The sequence below is a fragment of the Peromyscus maniculatus genome, chromosome 8, assembly GCF_049852395.1.
Source record: "Peromyscus maniculatus bairdii isolate BWxNUB_F1_BW_parent chromosome 8, HU_Pman_BW_mat_3.1, whole genome shotgun sequence".
Taxonomy (NCBI): Eukaryota; Metazoa; Chordata; class Mammalia; order Rodentia; family Cricetidae; genus Peromyscus; species Peromyscus maniculatus.
The window spans coordinates 12,425,114-12,452,217 of record NC_134859.1 but is presented as its reverse complement, the minus strand read 5'-3'; the positions used below and the strand labels follow the sequence as shown (position 1 = coordinate 12,452,217).

At 43.9% G+C, this 27,104-nt stretch overlaps 2 protein-coding genes and 2 long non-coding RNA genes across 5 annotated transcripts in view; 2 read left to right on the top strand and 2 right to left on the bottom strand.

The window, feature by feature from the left end:
• The window catches only part of LOC143274537 (uncharacterized), a 32,968-nt gene extending 29,244 nt beyond the window's left edge, over positions 1 to 3,724 (top strand). The window contains exon 3 of the long non-coding RNA XR_013053176.1: positions 3,164 to 3,724. This is a non-coding gene — a long non-coding RNA (uncharacterized LOC143274537). The remainder of the gene's footprint in view (positions 1 to 3,163) is intronic.
• LOC121831612 (prostatic spermine-binding protein-like) overlaps positions 1 to 4,880 on the bottom strand; it is a 32,931-nt gene extending 28,051 nt beyond the window's left edge. The window contains exon 1 of the mRNA XM_076577980.1: positions 4,766 to 4,880. The gene's annotated coding sequence lies outside the window, so the exon portion shown is untranslated. The remainder of the gene's footprint in view (positions 1 to 4,765) is intronic.
• Positions 1 to 27,104, bottom strand: part of LOC121826426 (prostatic spermine-binding protein-like) — a 69,909-nt gene that overhangs the window by 6,371 nt on the left and 36,434 nt on the right. The window lies entirely within an intron of this gene.
• LOC143274536 (uncharacterized) lies at positions 15,124 to 25,143 on the top strand. 2 transcript variants are annotated; one of them, XR_013053174.1, is made up of 5 exons: positions 15,124 to 17,307; positions 20,820 to 20,913; positions 21,023 to 21,128; positions 22,280 to 22,437; positions 24,478 to 25,143. It is a non-coding gene; the product is annotated as an uncharacterized LOC143274536 (long non-coding RNA). The 2 variants fall into 2 exon arrangements; XR_013053173.1 differs by lacking the exon at positions 22,280 to 22,437 and having other exon boundaries at positions 15,157 to 17,307.

The following is a 27,104-nucleotide window of genomic DNA, read 5'->3' as shown; positions in this document are numbered from 1 at the left end:
TTAAAGTATAACTATAGCTGAGTGTGGTGTTGCCTGCCTGTAATCTCCAGCAGTTGTGAGGCCGAGATGGAACAATCCAGGCTGAGGGCTAGCCTGGGTTACATAGTGAGACCTGTAAACATAGCACAAAATTAAAATATGCCTCTGTTGTCATTACTGAAGTGTGTGTATGCATGCATGCTTTCGAGCATGTTTGGGAGCATCTCCATGTTACATATGCATATCACTATGCAGAGGTCAGAGCAGGACACAGAGTTTCTTCTTTTATCTCTGTCTACCTTAGTGCCTGGTGACATGTCTCTCACTGGCCTTCCAGTTTTCCCCCTGGGCTGGCCGGCTGGCCAAAGGGCTCTTGCTATCTGTCTGTCTCTTTGACTACCATGTCCCATGCTGAGAGTATAGACACTCATAGCCATTCAGAAATTTTTTTAACCTGAGTACTGGGTGTCCCAACTCAGGTCCTCTGGATTGTGGAGGAAGTGCTCTTACTCATGGGGCCTTCTTATCAGCTCCCCAACCTTGTTCTTTGAGGCAGGGTCACTGAACCTGATGCTTTGTATTTGGGCTAGAATTATGTGGGTGCCGGGAATCCAAACTTGGGACCGTACACTGCCCAACAAGCATGTTTACTCACTGAACTATCTCCTCAGTACCCCAATATTCAGATTTTAAAGGATAAGGATATGCTAAACACTGTACATGCAAGATACCTTTCAAGAGTGCTCATTGTTTGTCTGCAATTTGACTAACCTGGGGGACTGTGCTTGTACTTGCCAAACTTGGCATTAGTAACCCAAAATCCCAAAATCCTTAGGGTGCTGTAGGAGAAAGGCAGAGCCCTAGAGGTAGACACTGATGAGGACAGTCAAAATCTGGCCTGTCCCAAGAGACTGGTTGGCCTCCTGGAGCAGAGCAAAGGTCCAGAGAAGGGGTCTGCATGCCTGGGGTCTGCAAAGCTCTCAGCTCACATGAGCAGTTTCTGTCACTACCAAGAAGTCCTAAGGCCACCAGACTTAACTGGAAGAGAGACCTTCCAGCTTCCATGATCACTTCTGATCCTGAAGTCCCTCCCCATGTCCCTCACTGATGAGGGGTTGTAGCCCTTCCCAAGCCTGGGCATTCCAACCCTGAGTGGGTTAGCTCAGACCAAAGTGAAGAGCAAAGAGACATGGGTGAGGAAAATCAGTGAATCTGCTAAGTAGATAAGCCACAGGAGGTGGGCACAGCCAGGGCATGCTAAGACAGCCCAGGAGCCTTAACCCTCCTCACCCCTGATGATGTCCTGGATTTCCACCCTGCTCGAATCTCTGATTGCCTTGTGTCTCTGAAGAATGGGAGACAAAATGGAAGGCATTGAGAGAGAGCTCAGAGCTAATTCCTTAACTCCAGAGTTGACCAGGTAGCTGTGTGGAGGCCTGTGGATTGTGGAGACAATGAAAAAGTTAGAACAGAGTCGAGGGAATGGCCAGTCAATGCCGGACAGTGCCTGAGTTTATTTCACAGGCAGTTTATATGTAAACTTGAAGGGCAGAAGTAGAACAGTGCATAGCACAGGAATTCAACCATGTCGACCCTGTCCTTGGGTCAAGGAGCAGGCCATTTCATTTTCTATCTTGATGTACCTCCCAGCTGGATGTCAGCAGCCTGAGGTCAGCAGCAGCCTGTGTCTAACTAGACCGTGTGTTCCTTCCCATGGGCTAGTCAGGACTTTCTCACAGCCCTGGAACAAGCAAGCCTGAACACTATTGACTCAGAATAGACTTCAGATTCAAATGGGAAACTGAGTCACTGTGGGCTCCCACAATTCCTCTTTTTTTAATATTTGAATTGAAGCAGTAGTAGTCTAGATTGTATATCCTTTTTTTATTGATGACATAGGCTGATTTTCCATTAGATGAGCCATTAGTAAAAATCAAAGCAGCATCTTTTATTGGAATTTCTATTATTATTTTAGGAAAATTTAAAGAATGATCCATGCAAAGTGTAATAATTTACCAGCAGGAAAAGGATTATCAATTTGACCTAAAACTTGAACAAAAGCAATTGCTCAAGAATCATTATTTTGAAATAGCCAATCAATTTGTTGTTGAGTGAATGGCATATTAATAATCTCAGGCTCTTTGCCAAAATATTTTTTAGATTTAATTTGACTCTTTATATTAGACATGTTACATGTTCTTAATATGAATTTAACATTTTAACTGATGAAAGAGGAAGATGTAACCATAAAGGAGGACTGTTTTGTCATAATATTGCTGTAGGAGTAAGTCTAGTGGGCAGGATATATGTTTGTCCAGGTTGATCCTAATCAATGTAATGTATTTGTTGATACTGAATAGCATTTTCAACCTGTGAAAGAACGTGTCTTTTTTTTTTTTAGTTAATTGTCTAGGCGAATTAGCATCATTATCTCCTTTCAAAATATCATTTAAAGGTTCTAAATCATCAGTAGATAATTTTTAAATAAGATTGCAATCCTTGTTCCACATCTAGTATCCTCCTATGAGTGAGTACATACCATATTTGTCTTTCTGAGTCTGGGTTACCTCACTCAGGATGATTTTTTTCTAGATCCATCCATTTGCCTGCAAACCTCATGATGTCGTTGTTTTTCTCTGCTGAGTAGTAGTCCATTGTGTATATGTGCCACAATTTATTTATCCATTCTTCGGTTGAAGGGCATCTAGGTTGTTTCCAGGTTTTGGCTATTACAAGCAATGCTGATATGAACATAGCTGAGCAAGTGCTCTTGTGGTATGATTGAGCATTCCTTGGGTATATGCCCAAGAGTGGTACAGCTAGATCTTGGGGGAGATTGATTCCCAATTTTCTAAGAAAGCCCCATATTGATTTCCTAAGTGGTTTACAAGCTTGCATTCCCACCAGCAGTGGAGAAGAGTTCCCCTAGTTCCACATCCTCTCCAGCATAAAGTGTCTTCAGTGTTTTTGATCTTAGCCATTCTGACAGGCATAAGGTGGTATCTCAGAGTTGTTTTGATTTGCATTTCCCTGATGATTAGGGATGTTGAGCAATTCCTTAAGTGTCTTTCAGCCATTTGAGTTTCCTCTGTTGAGAATTCTCTGATTAGTTCTATAGCCCATTTCTTACTTGGACTGTTGGTCATTTTGATGTCTAATTTCTTGAGTTCCTTATATATTCTAGATATCAGTCCTCACATCACCAGTGAAGCTACCAGGAAAACAGGACCCCAAGAAAGACACAAGGATCGCCCAGTGATGGAGAAATGACTGAGATCTACATGAACAACCTGGACATGAGTGGGAGCAATGAAGGGCGAGGGTCGAGGGAAAGACAGCGGGAGATCCCAGCTGGATCAAGAACAGAGAGGGAGAACAAGGAATAGGAGACCATGGTAAATGAAGACCACATGAGAAAAGGAAGAAGCAAAGTGCTAGAGAGGCCCACAGAAATCCACAAAGATACCCCCACAAAAGACTACTGGCAAGGGTCGAGAGACAGCCGGGACTCACCTACTCTGGTGATGGGATGGCCAAACACTCTTAAGTTGTGCTAGAAACCCCATCCAAGGTCTGAGGAATCAGGATGCAGGCGTCCATGGCTAGGCCCCGGGTGGAGCGCCGGGAGTCTAATTAGCGAGAAAGAGGAGGGTTTATATGAGCAAGAATCGTTGAAACCAAGGTTGGATAAAGCACAGGGACAAATAACCAAACGAATGGAAACACATGAACTATGAACCAAAGGCTGAAGTGCCGCCAGCTGGATCGGGCCCTCTGAATAGGTGTGACAGTTGATTGGCTTGATCAGTTTGCGAGGCCACTAGGCAGTGGAACCAAGTCCTGTGCTCATTGCATGAGTTGGCTGTTTGAAACCTGGAGCTTATGCAGGGACCCTTGGCTCAGTCTGGGAGGAAGGGACAGGACCTGCCTGGACTGAGTCTACCAGGTTGATCACAGTCCTCGGGGGAGGATTTGCCCTGGAGGAGGTGGGAACGGGGGGTGGGCTGGGGGTAAGAGAAGGGGGTGGGAGGGAGGAGAATAGGGGAACCCGTGGCTGATATGTAGAACTGAATTGTATTGTAAAATAAAATAAATAAAATTTAAAAAAAAATAAAAATAAAAAAATAAAATTCATTTCTATTTTTTAAAAACGTATTTTACCTATCTTGTGCTAAGAACTTTTATTTCATTTGTACTATAATTATTTCATTTCTGTAAACAAACATTGGCTCCAATTTATATAAATAGTACTATTTTTTAGTTCTTTTTGAGACAGGGTTTCTCTGTGTAGGTCTGGTTGTGCTGGAACTCATTCTGTAGACCAGGCTGACCTCAAACTCACAGAATACACCTGCCTCTGCATCCTGAGTGCTAGGATTAAAGGTATGCACCATTACCAACAAGTTACATGGTACAATTTAAGTAAGTAAGATCATCTATATACATATTGTCAAGCTTTCAAAACCTTCTTCTCTTATATATTAGATTGCTGTGGGATAATGCTTTTGTACACTGGTTTAATAAAATGCTGACTGTTCAGTAGCCAGACAGGAAGTATAGGCAAAAAAAAGCAGACAAGGAGAATTTTGGGAAGAGGAAGGCTGATTCAGGAGACGCCAACATGCAGTCCAGGGAGCAGAGAGGGAGAACAAGGAATAGGAGACCATGGTAAATGAAGACCACATGAGAAAAGGAAGAAGCAAAGTGCTAGAGAGGCCCACAGAAATCCACAAAGATACCCCCACAAAAGACTACTGGCAATGGTCGAGAGACAGCCGGGACTCACCTACTTTGGTGAAGGGATGGCCAAACACCCTAATAGTTGTGCCAAACTTCCCATCCAAGGCCTGAGGAATCTGGATGCAGACGTCCATGGCTAGGCCCCGGGTGGTGTGCTTGAAGTCTAATTAGGGAGAAAGAGGAGGGTTTATATGAGCGAGAATTGTTGAAACCAAGGTTGGATAAAGCACAGGGACAAATAACCAAACGAATGGAAACACATGAACTATGAACCAAAGGCTCAGGGGCCCCCAACTGGATCAGGCCCTCTGAATAGGTGAGACAGTTGATTGGCTTGATCTGTTTGAGAGGCATCTAGGCAGTGGTAGCAGGTCCTGGGCTCGTTGCATGAGTTAGCTCTTTGAAACCTGGAGCATATGTATGGACGCTTGACTCAGTCTGGGAGGAGGGGAATGGACCTGCCTGCTGAGTCTATCAGGTCAATCCCAGTCTCAGGGGGGGATCTTGATCTGGAGGAGGTGGGAATGGGTGTTGGGCTGGGGGGAATGGAAGGGGGGCAGGAAGGGAGAGTACAAGGGAATCTGTGGCTATTATGTAGAACTGAATAGTATTGTTAAAAAAAATAAATATAGAAAAAAATAGAACAACAACAACAACAACAAAAAGACAAAAACAAAAACCTTTCCCCAAGACTATATTTGGGGATGTTCCTTTTTGGCAAGTTATTATCTGATTAAATGAAAAGGCATGTGTTACTGGTACAAGTTAGTTTAAACTGGATGTTCATGCTGGTTGATGAATTATCACCTCCTCTAATTAAGAGGTTTCTCTTGTTCAAATAGAACCTTTATCAATTTTGATGGTACCTACAGCTTATCTTCTCCTGTAGAAACAAAAGCAAAACCTCGTCCCCAACGTAATACATACCCTGGTTTCCATTCTGAGGTCAGCACATCCTTAAAGTATATAGGCTGATTTAATTCTGTAGTTTTTTCTATTATCCAATGTCTCTCTGCAGCTGTTGTTCCTTTCTCATTGGCATTCAGAAAATTCAAAGTTAATAGAGCATTATGCAGTCTATTTCTGGGGTTTTTTTTGTTACTCCTTTCTGTTTATTTAGCATATCCTTGAGAGTTCTGTTTGATCTTTCTATAATTTCTTGACCTGTAGGATTATGTGGTATACCTGTAATATGCTTTATATTGTAATAAGCAAAAAACTGTTTCATTTTAACAGAGACATATGATGGAGCATTGTCAGTTTTGATTTGTGCAGGTATACCCATGATGGCCATAACTTCTAGCAAATGAATGATTACAGAATCAGCTTTTTCAGAACTCAAAGCAGTTGCCCATTGAAATCCTGAATAAGTATCGATGGTGTGGTGTACATATTTCAATTTTCCAAATTCTACAAAATGAAACACGTCCATCTGCCAGATTTCATTCCTCTGAGTACCCTTTGGGTTACATCCTGCTGGTAATGGCTTTTGATTGTAGAAGGAACAAGTAGGACATTTCTTTACTATTTCTTTGGCTTGTTGCCAGGTTATGGAAAAATCCTTTTTTAAACCTTTACTGTTGACATGATGTTTTTTTATGAAATTCTGAGGCCTCCAGCACATTTCCTATCAATAATTTATCAATCTCATCTTTGCCTTCTGCTAGAGGGCCTGGCAGACCAGTATGAGATCGGATGTGAGTTATATATAAAGGATGACTCCTTTTCCTGATTGTATCTTGTAATTTAATAAATAGTGAAGTTAATTCTGAAGCTTCAGGGATAAATTCTGCAGTCTCAATATGTAACACCACTCTTTCAGCATACTGAGAGTCAGTTAGTATGTTGAGAGATTCTGAAAAATCCATTAATACCAACAGAATAGCATACAATTCTGATTTTTGAACTGAATTATAAGGACTTTGAACCACTTACTTAAATTTTCTGATTTGTAACCTGCCTTTCCTTGTTTGTTGGCATCTGTATAAAATGTATGAACTCCAGATATGGGTTTTTGCCTTACAATTCGAGGCAAGATCCAATCAGCTCTCTTTATAAGATCAATTCTTTCGCTTTTGGGATATTTGCTGTTAATTTCTCCCAAAAAATTACTGCAAGCTCTTTGCCAAGGTTCACTTTCTGTCCATAATTTCTCAATGTCCTCCTTAGTTAAAGGTACAACAATTTCTGCTCGGTCTATTCCTGCTAATTGACGAAGTCTCAATTCTCCTTTCCAAATCAAGTCAGAGATTTTTTCCTCATAAGTTTTAAATTTTTTATTTGGTTTATTTGGTAAAAATATCCATTCCAATATAATACCTTCCCTCTGCATTAATATTCCAGTAGGAGAATGCCTAGAAGGTAAAATAACCAAAATGCAATCCAGCTTTGGATCTGTACGATCCACGTGCCCTTCATATACTTTCTTTTCTACCATGCCAATTCTTTCTCAGCTTCAGGTGATAATTCTCTTGGACTATTTAAGTCCTTGTCACCTTCTAAGGTTTTAAACAAATTAGTCAGTTCATCATTTTTTTACCCCAACAATAGTTCGTAGATGAGAAATATCTCCAAATAATCTTTGAAAGTCATTAAGAGTCTGTAGTGTATCTCTCCTAATTTGCACCTTTTGGGGTCTAATTTTTTGTAGCTCTATTTTATATCCTAAATAATTAATAGAGTCTCCTCTTTGTATCTTTTCAGGAGCAATTTGTAATCCCCAGCAAGGCAATATTTTCTTTACTTCTTCAATCATCCTTCTAAAGTACCTGCATTTGAGTCACCTAGTAAAATATCATCCATATAATGATAAATTATAGATTTAGGAAATTTTTTAAGTATCACTTCCAATGGCTGTTGTACAAAATATTGGCACAGAGTTGGGCTATTCAACATTCCCTGTGGAGGACCCTCCATTGAAATCTTTTAACCTGTTGAGAATTATTATAAGTAGGCACTGTGAAAGCAAATCTTTCTCTGTCTTTTTCTTGTAAGGGTATAGAAAAGAAACAGTCTTTTAAATCAATAACTATGAGAGGCCATCCTTTTGGTAACAGAGTAGGCAAAGGATTTCCAAATTGTAGAGAACCCATTGGCTGAATTACTTTGTTAATTGCTCTAAGGTCTGTTACCATTCTCCATTTACCAGATTTCTTTTTAATAACAAATACAGGAGAATTCCAAGGGCTGGTTGATTCTTCAATATGCTGAGCATTTAACTGTTCTTCTACCAGCTCTTCTAAAGCCTGGAGTTTCTCTGTTGTTAAAGGCCATTGCTGAACCCATACAGGCTTGTATGTTAACCATTTTAAAGGTAGAGCTGTTGGTGTCTTTGGAAGGTCATCAGTTGTTGTGCCCTGTTCTTGTATAATATGGATGGCTGGTGACCACTCAAAATAATGCCTTCTAATATTTCTCTCAGAAACATGTGCTAGTTTATGATCTGTTTCTGAGATTGGAGGGATGTTAATCTGAATATTTCATTGTTGCAACAAGTCTCGACCCCACAGGTTCATAGCTATGTTAGCCACATATGGTTTTAATTTTCCTCTCTGTCCTTCTGGACCTATACATTCCAGCCATCTTGCATTCTGTTTCACCTGAGATAATGTCCCAATTCCTAACAGTTGAACGTTTACCTCCTGAAGAGGCCAAGTTGGATGCCAAAATTCTGGTGCAATTATGGTAACATCCACACCTGTGTCTTCCAGACCAGACAACAAAACACCATTTATTTTTATCGTTAATTTTGGTGTCTATTCATTAATTGAAGTTTGCCAAAAATTTTTCTTTATGTTTTCTCCTGAATTTTCTATTCTCTCTGTTTCATCATCCTGATCAGCATGATCTATTCCAATAGGCATTTGCTTATTTAATCGCTCTGAGCAGGGGTTTCCTCTACAGCTGCAGGAAAGGTTTGAACTGGATTTGCTATGGGGGCCTGCATGAGGCCCCTCCGGGAGTTTCCCAAAAACTGAGGCAAAGGATTACCCTGTCTGTCCTTTGTTGATCTACATTCATTGGTCCAGTGTTTTCCCTTACCACACCTTCTGCATACTCCAGAAGGAATGGGCATTCTGTTGCCCTTGTTCCTTGAAGAAACATTGTTTCTAGGAATGACCTGGTAACAGTCCCTTTTCAAATGTCCTTGCTTTCCACATCCAAAACATCTAACACCCCTCAAACCTTTTGAAATTGCTTCTCCTACCCACATACTCATGAGCCTCACCATTAATTGTGTCTCTAATCCAAACTTCCAAAGGTCCAGATCTTGCCTTTAACGGCCTGATTATTCTTTTGCATGTTGCATTTGCATTCTCAAAGGCCAAAGATTCAATTATTGCCTTACTAGCTTCTGAATCTGAGACCATTCTCTTTACTGCTGAAGCCAGTCTTTGTAAAAAATCTGTGAAAGATTCTTTTGGGCCTTGCATAACCTTTGTAAATGACTCAGGTTTTTTTCCTGGTTCCTCAACTCTGTCCCATGCATTCAAGGCTGCAGTTCGATATAAAATTAGGGTTTGGACATCATATAAATATTGTGCTTGTACTGCAGCATATTGGCCTTCTCCAATAAGCTGATCCTGGCAAACTTGTATTCCTTTATCCTTCCATTGTTTTTCTATGTTTTTAGCTTCATCCTTAAACCAAGTTAAAAATTGCAGCCTCTGGCTGGGTTCAAGAACAGCTTGTGCCAGCTCCCGCCAGTCCTGTGGTACAATCCTATTATATGTTGACCAAGAGTTTAACATTTGCTTTACATATGTGGAATGCAGCCATAAGATACTATTGCCTCCTTAAACCTTTATAAATCCAACATTTCAATTGGAGCCCAAATATTTTGTGTAATCATTTGATCAGGCAACTGCTGTATGGTTAAAGGATAAATTAAGGGTAACTGTGTGAAAACAGGCTTTCTTTCTGTAACCTTATGATCCAAACTTGAAACAACTTCACTGTTAATTTCTTCTGTCTGAATTTTTACAGGTTTAACAAGTTTTTCTAAAGCTGTCATCCTGGCATTAAATCGACTATCTTTTTAAATAGTAAAATGAGGATAAGCATAGTGATAAACTGCATAATTCCAATAATACTAATCTTCTCATATAGTTGTTCCATTGTCAGACTGCCTAAAATTTCAAACAAAACCCATTCTTCCAATGTACACATAAACCCATTTTTTTAATGTGTAAAAAATTTCTCTTTTAAATAGTTTCCTTTAAAATATCTGATATGTTGTGACTTACCAAATCTGCATAGAACAGTAGAAATCTGAGCGAATTTCAAAACAGCCACCTAGTGTCCTAGGTGTGAATCCAGAGAGAGAGAGAGAGAGAGAGAGAGAGAGAGAGAGAGAGAGAGAGAGAGAGAAAGCGAAAGCGAAAGCGTAGCCGGCTAAAGTTTAAATCCAGCCACTTGTTCCCTCTTGAGCCGAGTCAAGGCTTGGCTTTACAGGCAGGGGCCCTGTTTGGCAGGGCAGGCCTGAGTTGTATGTAGCACCAGTTTTAAGCAAGCAGTTCTTGGTTAGTCCGGCCTGAGGCCAAGCAGACCTGGGCCGGGGCTAGGGAGCCAGCTGCTCGGGCTAGGGAGCCGGCTGCTCAGACTAGGGAGCTGGCCCCAAGTGGTTTTTAATGGATTCTTGTCACATTGGGGGCCAGAGGTAGATGTAACCAACTGTCTTAATAAAATAAGAAACACAGAACCAATGTAAAAGAGAAAGCCGAGAAGTCAGAGCTCAGAGCTAAAATCTTACCTCCTGCAGTGCTCCTAGCTTCCCCTAAAGAGAGCTACTTCCTGTGTGTATGTCTTTAAATAGTCTTTCTGTTTTGCCTTCTCATTGGTTGTAAACCCAAACACATGACTGCCTCGTCACTGCCTGTAAGTACTGCCCTCCAGGTCTTAAAGGCATATGTCTCCAATACTGGCTGTATCCCTGAACACACAGAGACCTACCTAGCTTTTCTAACAAGTTGCTATGGCTCTAAAAGCTCTGACCCCCGGGCAATTTTATTTATTAACATACAATTAAAATCACATTTCAGTACAAACAAAATACCACCATACATCTTAATCCTTTAAACATTCGAAGTTGGGAGACAGGGAGAAAGCTGAGCAGAAAAAATGTTTGCTGTTCTAGTACGAGGCCTGAAGTTTGGGTCCCCAGGACCTGTGTGAAAGCTGAGAACTGCAGCACAAGTCTGTAAACCTCAAGTTGTGGGAGCAGAGACAGGGAGATCCTGCTGACTTGGCAGGCCAGAGTCTTACCGAAAATGCAATTCCAGGGTCACTTGGAGACTTTTCCCAGGAAAAATAAGGTGGCATACCTGGAAAAATGGCAGAGAAAGTAAGAAAGAACATCCCTGGCACTACCAAAGGGAAGGAAGATAGCAAAGACAAAAAAAGGATGAAGAAGAAGAAGAAGGAGGAGGAGGAGGAGGAGGAGGAGGAGGAGGAGGAGGAGGAGGAGAAGAAGAAGAAGAAGAAGAAGAAGAAGAAGAAGAAGAAGAAGAAGAAGAAGAAGAAGAAGAAGATGATGATGATGTCGATGATGTTCATAACAATTTTGAGGAGTGGAAAGATGAAAAAAAGTAGTAGTGAGCTCAGATCTCAGTCCCATATCCCCACATCGTATGACCCTTCTCAGCCAAGCTCACCCACCTGGAGGGACCAGTGTCCCAGGTGACCCTGGGCTGGAGGAGGCAAAACACAAAAGACCCTGTATCTCTGTGTCCAATAAACTTCGTGCATCCATATGAGCCTGAGTGGTCCTTGTCACCAGATGGGATGGTTTGAGGCCCCCAGAGCCTCCTGTACCTCCCCACTTTTTGGACCTGTACCCTTGCACTGAGTCAGGGTTCACACAGAAAGACCCTAGGTCAACTCAGCAGGCCTGAGGGCCCCAGAATGAGGCCAGCATCCAGCCACTGCCTGTCTCAAAGCACCTCGGGGCCTGCAGGAAGAGCTCAATGTGTGTTGACCAAGCTGGTGGGGCCTGGCTTTGCAGTGGTCCCCTGTAACTGTATTTGAGCAGGTGCCATTGTCTCCTGTTCCTCTCCAGACCTCCCGATCTCCAGGCACCTCTTCCTCCACTTGTCCTGTCCTGGGCACTATCCTCCCTCACAAAGCTAGGCTTCCTGTGTAAGTAGTAAGTTGTTACCATTCATTTTCATATGTGGTGCTCTCAGAGTTCATCAGTTTCAGACCAGTAGGAGGTACTGAGCCCCTCTCTCCCTAGCCCGGAGCAGGAGAGATCCAGGCTGTCTGCTCTGTGACTGTACCCAGGGCCATTTAAGGGTCCATCTCAGCCCCAAATTATTCATCAGTTAATAAGGCTCTGTGTCCTAAACCAGTAGGACAGGGAATTGGGGATGAGCCAAGTCCTAGCCTATGGGAGAAGAAGACAGGAGTTTCCAAAGATTGGAGGACTTTAAGAACCATTGTCCTTACAGGCAGGACAAAGGCCTTGTGGCTGGGTTGGTGTCCCAGTCTCCCCACTGAAAGACTTGCCTGACTACAGAAGATGACCTGTTCAGGTTCATATCCCCCATTAATAGGAGTCTTTGCTAGGGTCACCCTCAGAGACTCCAGGGAGTTTCCACTGCACTAGGTTTCCATATTCCATAGACTCCCCCTCCCAATTCCAGTCATCTCTCTGTGTACTCTCTCCCTCCACCCCACCCCTGGCTTGACCCTCCTCTCTTCATCCCCACAAGCCCCCAGTCCACCTGCAAAGCCTATTCTATTTCCCCCTCCCAGGGAGATCCACGAGTCCCCCCTTGAGCCCTTATTGTAACTTAGCCTCTCTGTGTCTGTGGATTTTGCCATGGGTATCCTTTACTTTATAGCTAATATCTACTTATAATTGAGTGTATACCATGTTTTTCTTTCTGGTTCTGGGTTACTCCATTCAGGATGATTTTTTTCTAGTTCCATCCATATGCCTGCAAATTTCATGATGTCTTTTTTTTTTTCTTTTGAACTGCTGAGTACAACTCCATTGTGTAATGTGCCACATTTTCTTTATCCATTCTTTGGTTGAGGCACATCTAGGTTGTTTCCAATGTCTGGATGGTATTAATCAAGCCACAATGAACATAGCTGAGCAAGTGTCCTTGCGGTAGGATGGAGGGTCCTCTGGGTATATGCCCAGGAGTGGCAGAGCTGAGTATTGAGGTAGATCGATTCCCAATTTTCTGAGAAACCACCATATTGATTTCCACAGAGGTTGTGAAGATTGCACTCTTGCCAGCAATGACAAAGTATTCCCCTTGTTCCACATCTTCTCCAGCATGGGCAGTCACTTGTAATTTTGATTTTAGCGATTCTAACAGATATAAGACGGAATAACAAAGTAGTTTTGATCTGAATTTCTGTGATAGCTTAGGATGCTGAACAATTCTTCAAGTGTTTTTCAGCCATTTATGAACCCCATGGAGGGGGAGGAAGGATTGTAGAAGCCAGAGGGTGTTAGGACACCAGGAGAACACAGTCTACAGAATTAACTAAGCAGGGCTTGTGGGAGCTCCCAGAGACTGAAGGGACAGTCAGAGATGCTGTTTTTGTCTGAGCTAGGTACTCTTTATGTATGTTCTTCTTTAATTTAGTTTTGGTTTTTTTGTTTTTTGTTTTTTGGTTTTTCAAGACCTGGAACTCACTCTGTAGCCCTGTAGCACAGGCTGGCCTCGAACTCCCAGAGATTTGCCCTTCTTCGCCTCCTGAGTGCTGAATTAAATGTGTGTGCCACCACCACTCAGCCTGCTTCTTGGTGTTCTTGTGGGACTCCTAACAGTGGGAGTGGGGTTATCTAGGGCTCTTTTGCCTGCTCTTGGGACCCTTTTCCTCCTACTGAGTTGCCTTGTTCAGCCTTGATATGAGGGTTTGTTCCTAGTCTTGTTGTAAGTTGCTGTGTTGTATTCCATTGATATCCCCGGGAGGTCAGCTCTTTTCTGAAGGGAAACAGAAGAGTGATTCTGTGACAGAGGGGTGGTGGTAGGTGGTACAGAGGGGAGTGGAGAGAGGGGAAACTGCCAGGATGTAATGTAGCTGGTGTTTTCTCCATTCCACCTGGGCCTACATACGCTCAGACCGAAATAAATACACAGAGGCTTATATTAATTAAAACTGTTTGGCCACTGGCTCAGGCTAACTACTGACTAGCTCTTACACTTAAACTCAGCCCATTTCTGTTAATCTATATGTCACCACCTGTTTGGAGCCTTTACTTGTATACCATTACATGCTGCTCCCTGGACTGCATGTTGGCGTCTCCTGAATCAGCCTTCCTCTTCCCAAAATTCTCCTTGTCTGCTTTTTTTTTGCCTATACTTCCTGTCTGGCTACTGAACAGTCAGCATTTTATTAAACCAGTGTACAAAAGCATTATCCCACAGCAATTTAATATATAAGAGAAGAAGGTTTTGAAAGCTTGACAATATGTATATAGATGATCTTACTTACTTAAATTGTACCATGTAACTTGTTGGTAATGGTGCATACCTTTAATCCTAGCACTCAGGATGCAGAGGCAGGTGTATTCTGTGAGTTTGAGGTCAGCCAGGTCTACAGAATGAGTTCCAGCACAACCAGACCTACACAGAGAAACCCTGTCTCAAAAAGAACTAAAAAATAGTACTATTTATATAAATTGGAGCCAATGTTTGTTTACAGAAATGAAATAATTATAGTACAAATGAAATAAAAGTTCTTAGCACAAGATAGGTAAAATACGTTTTTAAAAAATAGAAATGAATTTTATTTTTTTATTTTTATTTTTTTTAAATTTTATTTATTTTATTTTACAATACAATTCAGTTCTACATATCAGCCACGGGTTCCCCTATTCTCCTCCCTCCCACCCCCTTCTCTTACCCCCAGCCCACCCCCCGTTCCCACCTCCTCCAGGGCAAATCCTCCCCCGAGGACTGTGATCAACCTGGTAGACTCAGTCCAGGCAGGTCCTGTCCCTTCCTCCCAGACTGAGCCAAGGGTCCCTGCATAAGCTCCAGGTTTCAAACAGCCAACTCATGCAATGAGCACAGGACTTGGTTCCACTGCCTAGTGGCCTCGCAAACTGATCAAGCCAATCAACTGTCACACCTATTCAGAGGGCCCGATCCAGCTGGCGGCACTTCAGCCTTTGGTTCATAGTTCATGTGTTTCCATTCGTTTGGTTATTTGTCCCTGTGCTTTATCCAACCTTGGTTTCAACGATTCTTGCTCATATAAACCCTCCTCTTTCTCGCTAATTAGACTCCCGGCGCTCCACCCGGGGCCTAGCCATGGACGCCTGCATCCTGATTCCTCAGACCTTGGATGGGGTTTCTAGCACAACTTAAGAGTGTTTGGCCATCCCATCACCAGAGTAGGTGAGTCCCGGCTGTCTCTCGACCCTTGCCAGTAGTCTTTTGTGGGGGTATCTTTGTGGATTTCTGTGGGCCTCTCTAGCACTTTGCTTCTTCCTTTTCTCATGTGGTCTTCATTTACCATGGTCTCCTATTCCTTGTTCTCCCTCTCTGTTCTTGATCCAGCTGGGATCTCCCGCTGTCTTTCCCTCGACCCTCGCCCTTCATTGCTCCCACTCATGTCCAGGTTGTTCATGTAGATCTCAGTCATTTCTCCATCACTGGGCGATCCTTGTGTCTTTCTTGGGGTCCTGTTTTCCTGGTAGCTTCACTGGTGATGTGAGGACTGATATCTAGAATATATAAGGAACTCAAGAAATTAGACATCAAAATGACCAACAGTCCAAGTAAGAAATGGGCTATAGAACTAATCAGAGAATTCTCAACAGAGGAAACTCAAATGGCTGAAAGACACTTAAGGAATTGCTCAACATCCCTAATCATCAGGGAAATGCAAATCAAAACAACTCTGAGATACCACCTTATGCCTGTCAGAATGGCTAAGATCAAAAACACTGAAGACACTTTATGCTGGAGAGGATGTGGAACTAGGGGAACTCTTCTCCACTGCTGGTGGGAATGCAAGCTTGTAAACCACTTAGGAAATCAATATGGGGCTTTCTTAGAAAATTGGGAATCAATCTCCCCCAAGATCTAGCTATACCACTCTTGGGCATATACCCAAGGAATGCTCAATCATACCACAAGAGCACTTGCTCAGCTATGTTCATATCAGCATTGCTTGTAATAGCCAAAACCTGGAAACAACCTAGATGCCCTTCAACCGAAGAATGGATAAATAAATTGTGGCACATATACACAATGGACTACTACTCAGCAGAGAAAAACAACGACATCATGAGGTTTGCAGGCAAATGGATGGATCTAGAAAAAAATCATCCTGAGTGAGGTAACCCAGACTCAGAAAGACAAATATGGTATGTACTCACTCATAGGAGGATACTAGATGTGGAACAAGGATTGCAATCTTATTTAAAAATTATCTACTGATGATTTAGAACCTTTAAATGATATTTTGAAAGGAGATAATGATGCTAATTCGCCTAGACAATTAACTAAAAAAAAAAAAAGACACGTTCTTTCACAGGTTGAAAATGCTATTCAGTATCAACAAATACATTACATTGATTAGGATCAACCTGGACAAACATATATCCTGCCCACTAGACTTACTCCTACAGCAATATTATGACAAAACAGTCCTCCTTTATGGTTACATCTTCCTCTTTCATCAGTTAAAATGTTAAATTCATATTAAGAACATGTAACATGTCTAATATAAAGAGTCAAATTAAATCTAAAAAATATTTTGGCAAAGAGCCTGAGATTATTAATATGCCATTCACTCAACAACAAATTGATTGGCTATTTCAAAATAATGATTCTTGAGCAATTGCTTTTGTTCAAGTTTTAGGTCAAATTGATAATCCTTTTCCTGCTGGTAAATTATTACACTTTGCATGGATCATTCTTTAAATTTTCCTAAAATAATAATAGAAATTCCAATAAAAGATGCTGCTTTGATTTTTACTAATGGCTCATCTAATGGAAAATCAGCCTATGTCATCAATAAAAAAAGGATATACAATCTAGACTACTACTGCTTCAATTCAAATATTAAAAAAAGAGGAATTGTGGGAGCCCACAGTGACTCAGTTTCCCATTTGAATCTGAAGTCTATTCTGAGTCAATAGTGTTCAGGCTTGCTTGTTCCAGGGCTGTGAGAAAGTCCTGACTAGCCCATGGGAAGGAACACACGGTCTAGTTAGACACAGGCTGCTGCTGACCTCAGGCTGCTGACATCCAGCTGGGAGGTACATCAAGATAGAAAATGAAATGGCCTGCTCCTTGACCCAAGGACAGGGTCGACATGGGTGAATTCCTGTGCTATGCACTGTTCTACTTCTGCCCTTCAAGTTTACATATAAACTGCCTGTGAAATAAACTCAGGCACTGTCCGGCATTGACTGGCCATTCCCTCGACTCTGTTCTAACTTTTTCATTGTCTCCACAATCCACAGGCCTCCACACAGCTACCTGGTCAACTCTGGAGTTAAGGAATTAGCTCTGAGCTCTCTCTCAATGCCTTCCATTTTGTCTCCCATTCTTCAGAGACACAAGGCAATCAGAGATTCGAGCAGGGTGGAAATCCAGGACATCATCAGGGGTGAGGAGGGTTAAGGCTCCTGGGCTGTCTTAGCATGCCCTGGCTGTGCCCACCTCCTGTGGCTTATCTACTTAGCAGATTCACTGATTTTCCTCACCTATGTCTATTGCTCTTCACTTTGGTCTGAGCTAACCCACTCAGGGTTGGAATGCCCAGGCTTGGGAAGGGCTACAACCCCTCATCAGTGAGGGACATGGGGAGGGACTTCAGGATCAGAAGTGATCATGGAAGCTGGAAGGTTTCTCTTCCAGTTAAGTCTGGTGGCCTTAGGACTTCTTGGTAGTGACAGAAACTGCTCATGTGAGCTGAGAGCTTTGCAGACCCCAGGCATGCAGACCCCTTCTCTGGACCTTTGCTCTGCTCCAGAAGGCCAACCAGTCTCTTGGGACAGGCCAGATTTTGACTGTCCTCATCAGTGTCTACCTCTAGGGCTCTGCCTTTCTCCTACAGCACCCTAAGGATTTTGGGATTTTGGGTTACTAATGCCAAGTTTGGCAAGTACAAGCACAGTCCCCCAGGTTAGTCAAATTGCAGACAAACAATGAGCACTCTTGAAAGGTATCTTGCATGTACAGTGTTTAGCATATCCTTATCCTTTAAAATCTGAATATTGGGGTACTGAGGAGATAGTTCAGTGAGTAAACATGCTTGTTGGGCAGTGTACGGTCCCAAGTTTGGATTCCCGGCACCCACATAATTCTAGCCCAAATACAAAGCATCAGGTTCAGTGACCCTGCCTCAAAGAACAAGGTTGGGGAGCTGGTAAGAAGGCCCCATGAGTAAGAGCACTTCCTCCACAATCCCGAGGACCTGAGTTGGGACACCCAGTACTCAGGTTAAAAAAATTTCTGAATGGCTCTGAGTGTCTACACCCTCAGCATGGGACATGGTAGTCAAAGAGACAGACAGATAGCAAGAGCCCTTTGGCCAGCCGGCCAGCCCAGGGGAAAAACTGGAAGGCCAGTGAGAGAAATGTCACCAGGCACTAAGGTAGACAGAGATAAAAGAAGAAACTCTGTGTCCTGCTCTGACCTCTGCACAGTGATATGCATATGTACCATGCAGGTGCTCCCAAACATGCTCAAAAGCATGCATGCATACACACACTTCAGTAATGAGAACAGAGGCATATTTTAATTTTGTGCTATATCTACAAGTCTCACTATGTAACCCAGGCTAGCCCTCAGCCTGGATTGTTCCATCTCATGCACACAACTGCTGGAGATTACAGGCAGGCAACACCACACTCAGCTATAGTTATACTTTAAAATGAAATGTTTGGAGCCTGGTTTGTGTTGCAGTCCTGTAATCCCAGGAGGTTGGTACAGGAGGATAACAAATCCAGGCCAATCTGGCTACAGAGTCACTTCAAGGTCAGCTTGGACAACTTAGTGGAACTCTTTTCTCAAAATATAAAGCCAAAAGTGGGTTGAGCCTGGCATGGAGGCTCATGCCCATAATGTCAGCCCTCAGGAGGCTGAGGCAGGAAGGTTTCCACCATGAAGAAATTCAAGGCCAATCTGTTTAATCTCAATCTGTGAGATCCTGTTTAAAAAACAAGTTAAGTAGGTACATAGATAGGTAGGTAGGTAGGTAGGTAGATAGATAGATAGATAGATAGATAGATAGATAGATAGATAGATAGATAGACTGAAAGACAATGAAAGACAGTTTGAAAGACAGACAGACAGACAAATATCCTATGTCAGGCTCCATTCAACTCTCTGAACTTCAAAATAAGTAGTTGATGGCCTGGAGTGGCTCTGCAGATAAGGGTCTTGCTGCCAGGCTTGGCAGTCTGAGGTTGGTCCCTGAGCTTACCCAAGGAAAGAGAGAAATGACTTCAACAAAATGTTCTCTGACCTATGCAGGCATGCCATGGCACAAAGTACTCCCCATTCAATAAACAATGTGCAACAAGTAAATAAATAGGTAAATGCTTGGGTTATACATCCACAAAAATATTATGCATTGGTTATCTAAAACTCAAATTGAATTGGCTATCCTTTCTACATTTTCTTGGAGGCTGGCCCATTTGGGATGCAACTTAGCAAGTCAGAACAACAAATCTGGGGTTAAGAATAGTCTAGAAGATGTGGAGAGGGTACTTCTCCTCTTTGCTTAGTACAACAGCTGCCAGGGACCTCCAACTCCCACTGGATAACACCAGTAGAGTAGTTTCTGTCTTGCTGGTCCCAGAAAACGCCCACTGAGGTCAAGGTCCATCTCTGGTCAATTTGCCTGAGCAGAGGGGTCTCAATGTGGCTGCTGACTCCTCGGAGTAAAAGGGGAAGAGGCCCCAGATGGGAAACGGTGAGCTGGACAGACCCTGCAAAACATCAAGCAAGGATGAGTGCTAGGGTAGAGTTGGCCACCTGATATAACTGTCCACCTGGACCAGACTTCCTGGGAACTAGAGGATAAGGCATGTGTCCCAGAGGGGTGGAGGCAGAAAGAATCTGTGGGTCCCAAGGAGAGGCTGACACACCAGGGCTAAACCACTTGGTACCTCCTTTTCTTGGGTTATAAATGGGCACTGTAGTGAGGCCTCAGGACTGCCTGGAGGACTGAGGGCTATGTTGAGAACTCTGTCTGCTCAGTTGGTGGGAGCTGCTATGAGCAGTATCTGGAATGGATATGCATGACACAGGTGTTTTAAGTGAAAACTCTGAAAGATCTCAGGTAACAAGCCATAAAAGGAAGAGAGGTGCGAACTATGTGGCACATTCTGCCTGTACAGACCTGGACACTTTTTCCCTGACAAGCCATGAGCAGGATGCATCTGATTTCCCCTCACACATGCACAGGACTCTGCACATCTCATGTACTGGGGACAATCATATTTCTTGGCCTTAGGAACCTGCTTGGTCTGCATTTATAGAAATCAACAGTGTGACCACATTCTCCCTCTTTCAGTTCTGAAACCTCTGTGGCCTAGTGGGATTCAACAGAATTGCAGAGGACAGCATGGACTGTGAGGTTCATTTGTTCAAAAGCAGAGATGAGGAACACAAATAGAGTCCCAGGATGTCCCGGAAATATACACATATTCTTGCAGGAAACCTTGCCAAGGGTGGGACTGTGGAGGTCCCACAGGTACTATAGTTAAGTGGTGTCAGGGTATAAAGGAACCACCCAAGGGCCTCAGACCACACAGCACAGGTAAGAAAGGAGGTGGAGCAGGAGAAGCCAGAGGGGAAACAGAGGATGTGTTGAGCCAGATAGAGACTGAACCATGAGGGACAGATAGAGGGGTTTGCAATGTGGGGTTTCTCCAGGAGTAGCTTTAGACTTTGGGGAGCCCAGTATGATATGACATCATGGGATCTCGTGCTAAGAGCTGAGTTGGAATGGAAGCACCGTAACATTGGGGGGTTGCAGTGTGGGCATGTGGGTGAAACCCTCCCAGGGCTCTTCTGAAGCCTTCAGAGATGTGGAAAAAGAGGGTTCCCAAATGTTCCCTTGTCTCAATCTGGTGTGTTGTTATCCCAAATCTGGTGTCTTTTCCTCAGAGCCCTTTTGAAGTCTTGTGCCCCAAACCCTCAGGAGCCATGCTGCTGTTGCTGACCTTGGCTCTCCTTGTTGGTGCCACCTACGGAGCCCAGAGTGAGTACCTGAGCCTCCTTTGTGGCCTTCACCTCCTGTGTCCTGTCCTATGCATAAGGGGCTCGAGTGAGAGAGTGGCCCTGAGTGTTTTTTGCCTCACTTTCCCCAGATGTACTGGGCAATAATATCGGCACCTATTTCTACATTGTTGATGAAGGGAAGGGGGAAATCAAGTCCATCCGGATCTTCTATACAGCGGCCAGAAGCCTCAAGGGGTGAGTAGGGTTCTGCCTCCTTGGCTTCCTGTAGTACTCCCCAGCTGTGCCTGCTCCTGTGGCTTGTCTAGAACCCTCACCTGAGCTAGCCCACTCAGAGCTGGAATGTGCGGGCTCAGGTAGGACTAGACAATCCTCAGGGAGGCAGGTGGAGAGGTACGTCCGACTTTGTGATTCAGAAAGGATCATAGAGGCTGAAGGGTCCCTCCTCCACATAGTTCTGGTGGTCCTAGTGCTCCTTGGCAGTCACAGGAACTGCTTACATGGTCTGAGAAACGTCCCTGCCTTCACAGGACATGAAATGATGTGAGGTTCACTCTCTTACTCTGGACCTTTGCTCTGCTCTAGGAAAGCCAGCCATTCCCTAGGGACAGGCCAGAGCTTGACTGTCCTTACCAGCTTCTGCCTCATGAGGTCTGCTGTGCACCTAGAGTGCCTCAAATGCCCTGTGCTACTGTTGCCAAGCGTGTTAAATGCAAGCACAGTGCCCAAGGTTAATAGAATTTCAGATGTATAGATGGAAGTTTCTCAGTTCTGCCCGGTCCTACAGGAACTGTAATTATAATCATCATTCAGAGGCTTAATATTATTTACAAACTGTTTGGTCTATGGCTAAGGTTTATTGCTAGATAGCTATTAAATCTTAAATCAATCTATTTCTGTTCATCTATGTATAGCCTTGAGTCTCATGTCTTTAGTATGTTCTGGTAATTCTTAGTCCCTTGGTAGCTTGGAGCATCTCCCCTCACTTTCTTCTCCCTGTATCTCAGCTTGCATTTCCTGCCTGGCTACAACCTGTCTTACCACAGGCCAAAACAGTCTCTTTATTAACCAATGGTAGCAACACATATTCACAGCATACGGAAAGACATCCCACAGCACAGATGATCAATGGATGTTCTTTTACTGTGTCTCCTGTGTATTATTTAGTTCGTCTCCATCATTTAAACATTCGAAGTTGGGAGACAGGGAGAAGGCTGAGCTGAAAAAATGTTTGCTGTTCAAGTACGAGGCCTGAAGTTTGGGTCCCCAGGACCTGTGTGAAAGCTGAGAACTGCAGCACAAGTCTGTAAACCTCAAGCTGTGGGAGCAGAGACAGGGAGATCCTGCTGACTTGGCTGGCCAGAGTCTTACCCAAAAAGCAATTCCAGGGTCACTTGGAGACTCTGCCTAGGAAAATAAGGTGGCATACCTGGGAAAATGGCAGAGAAAGTAAGAAAGAACATTTGCTCTGCAAACACGAAGACCTGAGTTGGATCCCCAGGATCCGTGTAAAAGGAAGGAGTAGACTGGCAAGATGGAGGGGACTGTGAGTTAAGCACTGGGGCAGCAACAGGAACATCTCAGGAGCTCTTGGGCAGCCAGTCTAGCTGTAACACTGAACTTGCGTTCAGTGAGAGAGTGTGTCTCCAAGCAGTAAGACAGATAGCCAGAGAGAAAGATAGCCAGTACCCTGCTAAGCCACTGCATGCTCAAAACATGCATCACAGACAGACAGACAGACAGACAGACACAAACACACACACCACCACCACCTCCACACACCACACCATCACCACACCACACACACCACCAGACCACACACCCCACCACAACCCACACACCACCACCACAACACACACACCACCACCACAACCCACACACCAGCACTTCACACACACCACCACACAACCCACACACCACCACTTCACACACACCACCACCACAACACACACACACACACACACACACACACACACACACACACACACGGACAGTGATCAGGGAATATATCCAACACCTAACTTTGACCTCCACAACACAGGTAAACAGACATGTATACATGGCCTACACAAACAATTCAGAACAGACAACATGGTTATTCTTCCCCTGCCACTTTTGTGGCATTGGAGGTTGAAATCAAGACATACCACTGTGTTTTGTCTTAGCCATTAATTTTATGAAACAGGGTTTCATTCGGATCCCAGGCTGGTGTTAAGCTTAGACTCCTCTATCCACATTGTCACAACTGGTGGAGAGTCTATGGCTATGCTTTTAATGCAATATTGGAGGCTGGCCTGGTGGTACAATCCTATAATCTCATTTACCCAGGATGCCGATGCTAAAGAATATCAAATGTGAGGCCAAATTGTGCTACAGAGCCCCTCAGGGTCAACCTGGTCAACTTAGTAAACCCTGTCTCATAATAAAAAGCAGACAGAGGTTTGGAGGCCAGCTAGGTGGATCATGTCAATAATGTCATAACTCAGGAGGCTGAGGCAGGAGGATTTCCACCATGAAAGAAGTTCAACAAATCCTGGCCACAGAGTGTGATCCTGTTTCAAATCAAGAAAAAAGAAAGAAAGAATGGCTGGGGGAAATGGTACTATAGCTTAGTGGCTGGCCTAGAACATGTGTGACCCTAGGTTCGGTCTCCAGTACCACTAAAGAAGTAAAAGCTGGCAAGATGGCACTGGCAGGGAAAGGTGATTGCTGGCAAATCTGACCTGAGTTTGAACCATGGAACCCACACAGTGGAAGGAGAAAACAACATCCCAATGGTTCTCCTCTCACCTACATGAAGGCCTTGGCACATGTGAGCCTGCATGGAGGGACACACACACACACACACACACACACACACACACACACACACACACACACACACACACACACACACACAGAGAGAGAGAGAGAGAGGGAGAGAGAGAGAGAGAGAGAGAGAATAAATCATAAATCAATGTCAGAAATAGGCAAATAAACCATGCAACACAAAATCTGCTTACAATGGAAATTACTCATGATTTTCTGAATTTCTAGTTGAATTGGATATTCTTCCTGAGTGTTAACCTGTGGTGTGATTTGGTATGTATTTTATATTGCAAGAGAAGGAAGTTCACATTAGCAATAATTTAGAAAACTTCTTTGCTCTGTAGACAGCTCCCAGGGCTCTCCTGTTCCCTCCTGCCAACACTAGGAGAGATGACCCTGTCTCCCTGGTCTCTGCCTGTAAGGTCTGCTGACCTGAGCAGAGGGGTCTCATTGTGGATGCTGCCTCATTTGGGTCAGACAGAGGAGGAGGCTCCAGATGGGAAACTGATTTTGGCAGACCCTGCAAAAGATTCAGGCTCAGAATGATCTGCAGTAGTAGATCTAGCCACCCAGGCACAGTAGCATGACTTGAGCCAGGCCCTATGAAGACCAATGAGAAGGGATGTGTGTGGAAGAGGCAGAAGGTGAAAGGCCTCAGGCTGCCATATCAGAGCTGGGCATTTCTGGTGACTGGACTGTGAACCAGGAACCAGGACAGGGTACAGTTATGAGTAAGAACAAGAATACTTGAGGTTGTACTGACTTGATTTCTCTCCAGCATCCAGCTGCAGTTTCAAAATCAATGGAGTGATATTGAAGGAGGCCGATCAAGCCATTTTGAAGAGTTTCTGATGAATGATGACAAGTATGTAATAAAGGTTCTTGGTAGTGTGGGACTCTGCATGAACTCTCTGACATTTATTACCAACAAGGGGACTGAGTTTTCCTTTGGTAAAAAAAAAAAAAAAGAATGACCAATTGCAGAGAGTGGAGGTCCAGACAAACATCTACAGACTATCAATGGTGTATACTCACACATCTGCCTCCAAGGGATAGGCTTTAAATGGACCGATAACACACTGATGCGTCCTGGAGAACCAGTGCCCATCCCTGGCAGTGCCAAAGGGAAGGAAGATAGCAAAGACAAAAAAAGGATGAAGAAGAAGAAGAAGAAGAAGAAGAAGAAGAAGAAGAAGAAGAAGAAGAAGAAGAAGAAGAAGAAGAAGAAGATGGCGATGATGTTCATAACAATTTTGAGGAGTGGAAAGATGAGAAAAAGTAGTAGTGAGCTCAGATCTCAGTCCCATATCCCCACATCGTATGATTCCTTCTCAGCCAAGCTCACCCACCTGGAGGGACCAGTGTCCCAGGTGACCATGGGCTGGAGGAGGCAAAGCCCAAAAGACCCTGTATCTCTGTGTCCAATAAACTTCGTGCATCCATATGAGCCTGAGTGGTCCTTGTCACCAGATGGGATGGTTTGAGGTCCTCCAGAGCCTCCTGTACCTCCCCACTTTTTGGACCTGCACGCTTGCACTGAGTCAGGGTTCACACAGAAAGACCCTAGGTCAACTCAGCAGGCCTGAGGGCCCCAGAATGAGGCCAGCATCCAGCCACTGCCTGTCTCAAAGCACCTCGGGGCCTGCAGGAAGAGCTCAATGTGTGTTGACCAAGCTGGTGGGGCCTGGCTTTGCAGTGGTCCCCTGTAACTGTATTTGAGCAGGTGCCATTGTCTCCTGTTCCTCTCCAGACCTCCCGATCTCCAGCCACCTCTTCCCTTCTCTTGTCCTGTCCTGGGCACTATCCTCCCTCACAAAGCTAGGCTGCCTGTGTAAGTAGTAAGTTGTTACCACTCATTTTCATATGTGGTGCTCTCAGAGTTCATCAGTTTCAGACCAGCAGGAGGTACTGAGCCCCTCTCTCCCTAGCCCAGAGCAGGAGAGATCCAGGCTGTCTGCTATGTGTCTGTACACAGGGCCATTTAAGGGTCCATCTCAAGCCCCAAATTATTCATCAGGTAATAAGGCTCTGTGTCCTTAACCAGTAGGACGGGGAATTGGGGATGGGCCAAGTCCTAGCCTATGGGAGAAGAGGACAGGAGTTTCCCAAGATTGGAGGACTTTAAGAATCATTGTCCTTTCAGGCAGGACAAAGGCCTTGTGACTGGGTTGGTGTCCCAGTCTCCCCACTGAAAGACTTGCCTGACTACAGAAGATGACCTGTTCAGGTTCATATCCCCCATTATTAGGAGTCTTTGCTAGGGTCACCCTCATAGACTCCAGGGAGTTTCCACTGCACTAGGTTTCCATATTCCATAGACTCCCCCTCCCAATTCCATTCGTCTCTCTGTGTACTCTCTCTCCACCCCACCCCTGGCTTGACCCTCCTCTCTTCATCCCCACAAGCCCCCAGTCCACCTGCAAAGTCTATTCTATTTCCCCCTCCCAGGGAGATCCATGAGTCCCCCCTTGAGCCCTTATTGTAACTTAGCCTCTCTGTGTCTGTGGATTTTGCCATGGGTATCCTTTACTTTATAGCTAATATCTACTTATAATTGAGTGTATACCATGTTTTTCTTTCTGGTTCTGGGTTACCTCATTCAGGATGATTTTTTTCTAGTTCCATCCATATGCCTGCAAATTTCATGATGTCTTTTTTTTTCTTTTGAACTGCTGAGTACAACTCCATTGTGTAATGTGCCACATTTTCTTTATCCATTCTTTGGTTGAGGCACATCTAGGCTGTTTCCAATGTCTGGATGGTATTAATCAGCCACAATCAACATAGCTGAGCAAGTGTTCTTGTGGTGGGATGGAGGGTCCTCTGGGTATATGCCCAGGAGTGGCAGAGCTGGGTCTTGAGGTAGATAGATTCCCAATTTTCTGAGAAGCCACCATATTGATTTCCACAGTGGCTGTGAAGATTGTACTCTTGCCAGCAATTACAAAGTATTCCCCTTGTTCCACATCTTCTCCAGCATGGGCAGTCACTTGTAATTTCGATTTTAGCGATTCTAACAGATATAAGATGGAATAACAAAGTAGTTTTGATCTGAATTTCTGTGATAGATTAGAATGCTGAACAATTCTTCAAGTGTTTTTCAGCCATTTATGAACCCCTTGGAGGGGGAGGAAGGATTGTAGAAGCCAGAGGGTGTTAGGACACCAGGAGAACTCAGTCCACAGAATCAACTAAGCAGGGCTTGTGGGAGCTCCCAGAGACTGAAGGGACAGTCACAGATGCTGTATGGGTCTGAGCTAGGTACTGTTTATGTATGTTCTTCTTTAATTTAGTTTTTTTTTTTGTTTTTTGTTTTTCAAGACCTGGAACTCACTCTGTAGCCCTGTAGCACAGGCTGGCCTCGAACTCTCAGAGATTTGCCCTTCTTTGCCTCCTGAGTGCTGG